This window comes from Ochlerotatus camptorhynchus, unplaced genomic scaffold (genome assembly GCF_037179485.1).
Source record: "Ochlerotatus camptorhynchus isolate MF236.1 unplaced genomic scaffold, CSIRO-AGI_Acam_v1.1 ptg000180l, whole genome shotgun sequence".
Taxonomy (NCBI): domain Eukaryota; kingdom Metazoa; phylum Arthropoda; class Insecta; order Diptera; family Culicidae; genus Ochlerotatus; species Ochlerotatus camptorhynchus.
This window is the reverse complement of record NW_027040670.1, coordinates 947,495-953,494: the sequence shown is the minus strand read 5'-3', so window position 1 is coordinate 953,494 and position 6,000 is coordinate 947,495. Positions and strand designations below refer to the sequence as shown.

Below are 6,000 nucleotides of genomic sequence, written 5' to 3'. Positions count from 1 at the left end.
TGAAATTTAGTTTTATGTTTAGTAATTTAATATACATATAAATTTAAAAACAAATCAATCACCATTTGGCCTTTTTGGACCACAGTGCACCGTTTTCCAACAAAATCACCCACCGGGCGCTTCAACCCTTCCATTCCGGCTACCATATTCACTTTCTAACGAGGAGCGGGCAGAATCCCTGTATGCTGTATGTATATTACTGGCTAGCGCGCACCGTTTGTTTGCATGCATCGCGCGCCAGTTTCGGAAGCTTCAACCGCCGTCCGTCGCCGGCGTCGTCATCGCCAGTCAGTTCGCACTCGCACGTCCAATCGCAAAGACGAATCAGCAACGGAGTGGAGCGCTCGGACGCTAAATTTTCCCTTCGCATTAGAATTCGTCATCATCGTCGACGTCGCCGTCGCTGCCACCGCCGTCGGTCGTTCTGATTCGTATCTCATCGAAACACTTCAAGAGAAGACTAAATTGACTAGGTACGTGAAGCAAATCAGCCGAGTCTTAGAGATTGTAATCGTTGTCATCTATATGGAGCCCCCAGAATGATTGAAATCCATCGAATCGAGCGGCAGCTTGCTCGTAAGAATAATTCATAACATCAACAAATAACGCAAATCACTTCGAGCGACGTGCTTATCTTCCCGCCTGAGCGCCTTCGTCGTGTTTTGAAGCCCGCGTACCCCCTTATGTCCACGTATTGAAGCAACAGAGTCCACCACCGCCTGTACCCGGTCGAGTTGGTCGGATAAGAGGCAATAATTTACTAGAGACCGTGAACTTGTGCAAGTTTAGTGAGATTTGGGAAAAAGTGTGCGACTAGAGGAAGAACAAGATGAAGATTTGAGAGAACGTGACGGCGGTGATCCTCATAGCACTGCTGCGGTCACAGGTGGGAGGCTTGTCAATCACTTCAAATCTTGCGTGCGCTGATGGATGAGAAAGTGCTAAAACACGGTGGGCAAAGTGGTTCAAATGTATTTCTGCGAAAGTGCTAATGAAGCGAAGAATATGCTAACGTTACTTCCAGAAAAAAGCTACATTTTCAATGCATGGGCAATCCAGTTTTCAGAATCTCAATATAGAGGCCTTTTGATGGCTAAGCCAATTGGAGAATCTTTTCGGTTTGGATAGGACAGTTCTTAGTGAACAAACGTTCAAGTGCGCACAAAATTGAGGGCAGCCGTTAATTTAAGTTCAGGCGCTACCGCTCATGACTCATGTAAGCTACTTACCAACAATATGATAATTGATACTGGGAATTTCCAAAATGCCTGAAATGTGATAATAGAAAGCTGTGATTTGATTTATTCGAGTAATTCCTACTGAATGATGCATGACAAAAAAAAGTATGGCCTATTCTCCCTCACTATGAGCAACATTAACATATCCAGGAGCAATGTTCATTTTGTGGGATCGCTCCATATCAGCAGACTGATCTCAAGCGGACTTGTTCTATAAATCTTCTGACCATAGACAATCTGTGAGAATGACTCAATATCCCGTGACTCTATAGAATGTCAAAATTATACCGAACGTTCTTTAAAAAAAAAGCATTTCCTTTTATTGATCAGAAATATCATTTTTTAAATAAATTATCTTTATACAGATATCACACCTCGTACAGTATGAATTTTGATTATGGGTACGTGTATAACGGTGTCTGTTCGACTTCATCCAACTATCCTCTATTCTAAAATGACCTGAACAGATGCTTACCCCAAAACCGCTTCATTTGCCCGAAACCCGCTTTTGTCCATCATACCATTCACTCTTACCTATAGTATAAAGCTAATCCATTTTTCGAGATATCGCGAGCGAGCACACCTTGTGATCGTGTATTATAAATTCGCGAATTCCAAAATTGACAACGGTATCTGTGTGCGGTCGATGCAATTATCTATCTATTTGAAGTCCAGCCCTATTCCATTGCCTGGCACGTCGCTTGTGCGTGTGTGATTCTGTGAAAACATGATCCCCAAAAGTGTGTAAGTTATCAGACGTGTCGTACGATTGTTGCAATCAATTATCCAGCAGAGAATATTAGCAGACTTTATTAGTAGCTCTTCGTTCTAAGTGTTCCAGCAAATTCACGCCGCATCGCTCGGCTCCGGTCATCAGTGCGAACGTAAATATCGTTACTATTCTTGCCGGCGTTGACCCATTGCTGCCAAAGTCAAGCAGAAGAGATATAGATACCGGTTTCCGTTCTGAGCTGAGTGTGTGTTATTGTTTTCGATATTGTGATAATTAATTTTGTGAATGGCGCTGAATGACGTGTGAGGGAAAAAAAAGTGTACAACATCGCCTTAGTCGAGCGTCGCAGATAGCACGACGGCGCAAGGCTAATGAGAAGATTGCCTATCGAGGAAGAGTAGATACCTACATCCAAACGTGATCTCTTGTGTTCTGGTGAAAATTTCATGTGGCGGCAAGTGTGTTTAGCGTGGAAATGCGTTCAGCTTGGGTGCTTTGGATTCAATATGATGGGACCAGCAGTAAACAGTAGCGAGAAAGTGAGTATCTACATACATTCAAACACCACCACCGTTATGACGTGCGAAATGTTTAGCAAGGACGGCTGCTTTTACGCAATACACGACTTTGGAGTAAACAAAACCGAAATGTGATTACAACGAATAGGATTATCTGCGCTCAGTTGAATGCTCTTTCCACGGAAACAAAACATCTAATGTTTTCCGAATTTGTGAGAAAACGAGAACTAGCAGTCGTTTCTATGGAGTCATCCACAGCACTTTCAATCTATTGTAGTAGTAAAAAAAATTATTTGCATTGATTAAGGTGTTACATATGTGGTTACATTTCAATTGATTTAGCTTCATGGGCTCGTCATTTTTGGATTTGTATTACATTTCAGAAGTATAATATTAAATATTTCGTTTGACGTTTAGTTTACATCAAATTGGATCACGGAAAAAAAACGCTGTAGAAAATTACCTAGTTGACCGATTCTTTTCAAACTTTCAGACAATAGAATATAACCCATAAATAAGCTTTAGGCATATTTATTTCACTCAACTTCAATACCATAACCGTACGCTCGCACCTTACGCTTAACTCCACTCTTTAGGTTCTGTTCTGGCTGCAGCTTCTTCTGTATGGAAACCCACTTTTTTCATGTCTTCCTCAGATTTGACCTCCTTGGGATGCTTCCGTAGTGCCTGCTTCATAATAGCCCAGTATTTCTCGATGGGCCTTAGTTCCGGTGCGTTGGGGGGGGGGGGGGGGTGTTCATGTCCTTGGGTACGAAAATGACTCCGTTGGCTTCGTACCACTCCAAGACAACATTTGAATAGTGGCACGAAGCTAGTCCAACCAGAAGATCGTAGGGCCCTCTTTTTACTTCAACAGAGGAAGCAGACGCTTCTGTAGATACTCCTTGAGGTAGATCTCCCCGTTTACAGTCCCGGTAATCACGAACGGCGCACTACGTTTGCCGCACGAGCAGATCGCTTGCCAAATCATGTATTTCTTGGCAAACATTGAAAGTTTCTGCTTCCTTACTTCCTCCGGAACATCAAACTTGTGCTGAGGGGCGAAGAACAGTAGTCCAGGAAGCTGCCAGAAGTTCACCTTGACGTAAGTCTCATCATCCATGAGACAATGTCAGCATCTGGGTGTACAGTTTCCGGGCCCGTGACATTCCCACCGTATTTTGTCATTTGTCACAATTTGGAGCCTTCTGCACATTGTAAGTTTGCAGTCCCTCCCGGCCCTTGGCTCTCTGAACAAAACCCAGACGTCGTATAACAATGTACATACAGTATCGTAAATAACCACCGTTTATGTCAACTTTGCATATAAGTATTACATACTTCGCATTATGTTTAAGTTAAATCGTATTGAATGCAAATTTCCGACTTACATGCGATGAATCATTTCTCCATCGTACTATAGTACAAATAAATTCGGATTACATTGTAAGTCTTTTCAAATTCAGTTTCTTATTACAGGTTTAATCGTATAAGATGTCACATCAACTCGTTAAAAAGAAAATAAAATTTGCACGTATATGGCCTCCACTTTTGTAGGTATAAGCCCTTTTTTGCATTGCATACGATTTGTTTGTTTGTACATATGTTTGAATATCACAGAAACAACTTTGAATATACGTGCATTCTGGTTGTCTGGGAAGACTTTGAAAGATTCAACTTTTTGGCCACATCCCTGACCGAAGCATTGGGATTCTGCTTAAACGCTTTCACGACACGCTTGTGATCCTGATCACTCACTCAGAACATCCATTCTGACCGCATTTCTCCTTCCGTTCGATGCTCAGAGTTTCGTAGTAAGGTTTAATCACACGACTCACCGTTGACTGCACGATTCCGAGTTGTTTTCGAATGTCCCGATGAGAGAGTTGAGGATTTTCCAGGTGCAATCAATTCGTGACATTGCTTTTCGGGTGACGCCATTTTTTCAAACTTTCGAAAAACTGACAGCGATAAAAAAAAAGTGTAAACAATACACTCTAAACTACTTCTACTCCAATTTTCAAGATAAAATATCCAATGGGTAATTTTCTACAGCGTATTTTTCCGTGATGCAATTTGATGTGGTGGTGTTTTGTAAACGTGATTGCCTCTCACCCCAGTAGGCCTGGGTTCAATCCCAGTCGGCGCTGCCGGGATGTTCTGAGGCATAACATATCTGATCACGCCTTCCTTCGGAAGGGAAGTAAAGCCGTTGGTCCCCGGTAGCATTGGTGCTCAGCACGCAAAACAAGATCGATGGAAAACAAATCAAAGAAGAAGTATAAACAAAATGTGATCGACGAGATTCTGAATCGATAAACCGTAAGCGACGATGGTGCCTAAGTTATCCGACTTCGGTGGCAGCACGTTCATCATCTTCTTCAGAAGAGAACTAATCAGTATCTCTGATCTTCCGTAAAGCTTATGCAGCATTTCAATCACGTACGGAACAGACGCGGATAGGAGCAGTCGACTTCTAACTGCCTCCAGTGCTGATCCTCCCAAACTACGCTGTAGTCTGGCTAGATTCTCGGTATCCGTGTATCCGCAGACCGTCGCCTACCTCTTATAACTGATTCCAAACGTAAACAAGCCATAAGAGACCGACATGGTTTGTTTACGTTTGGAACCAATTTAGATGGCGATCGATGTCCGTCGGTGATTGCCACTAGATTGCGGAACAGAGACCGACGTTAAATAAAGGAATGAAGAAGTAAAGAAGAAGAACCAATTTCATACAAAAATGATCAGTAGGCTGATTTGACACCACGTCCTCCATCAGGTAACATGCGATAGGTGGACAGAAAGGTTTGAATATTTGTGTTGACAAGAGGAATGTCAACGAGGATGATGAGCAAAATTGATCGATTGAATGTAGAAGAAAAACATTTGTAGGGGTTCCTGTGGTTAAGAGTATCAGTTAAGGAAATCAAGCTGTTTTCTCGTTAAAATTAAAAGTAACAGAGAATATAATGTGTTGCTTTATTTCTCTTAACCATTATTTAGTCCTTTATATTCACAACAAACATGAAAACTAAGAAACAAAACCTTAAAAAGTAAGTTTAGAAATTGATCAAATAAACTGGACATTCCACTTATCGGGGGAAAATGCACCCCAACAATGGGGCAATATGACTCTCCTTGCCGTCTTATAGGCCCATGATCACTTAATACACTACGAAATGTTGCGGACCATTTCTGATGAAAGAATAGAACCTAACAAAGCTTGTCAAATTATCATTTTGCCCTGAACTTAGGAATGAATTTTGCCCCGAATGTATAAAGAAAATGTTTTTGATCATAAAATAGAAATACATATTAAAACTTATCGGTAATTTATCAAAAGCTCTAATCTTAATCAAATGGGTAATATCTTTCACCTACCGTTAATAATGTTTGCATTGCTTAAAAAAAGGACAAAATTACACTATATCTAATGCAAACTGGTTTTTGTTTTAATTTATATTATTTGATAACATAGAGCTGCCAAATTGATACGGTCTCTAAAGCA

The 6,000-nt window shown here is 41.3% G+C and overlaps 1 protein-coding gene across 2 annotated transcripts in view; it reads left to right on the top strand.

Moving 5' to 3' along the window:
* The first annotated feature begins 311 nt into the window (after positions 1-311).
* Adcy2 (adenylate cyclase type 2 Ac76E) overlaps positions 312-6,000 on the top strand; it is a 196,995-nt gene continuing 191,306 nt past the window's right edge. The window contains exons 1-2 of one of the 2 annotated variants that reach the window (XM_065222882.1): positions 312-1,216; positions 1,779-2,510. The gene's annotated coding sequence lies outside the window, so the exon portion shown is untranslated. Of the gene's footprint in view, positions 2,511-6,000 lie in introns of both variants that reach the window. The other variant, XM_065222881.1, reaches the window with a different exon arrangement.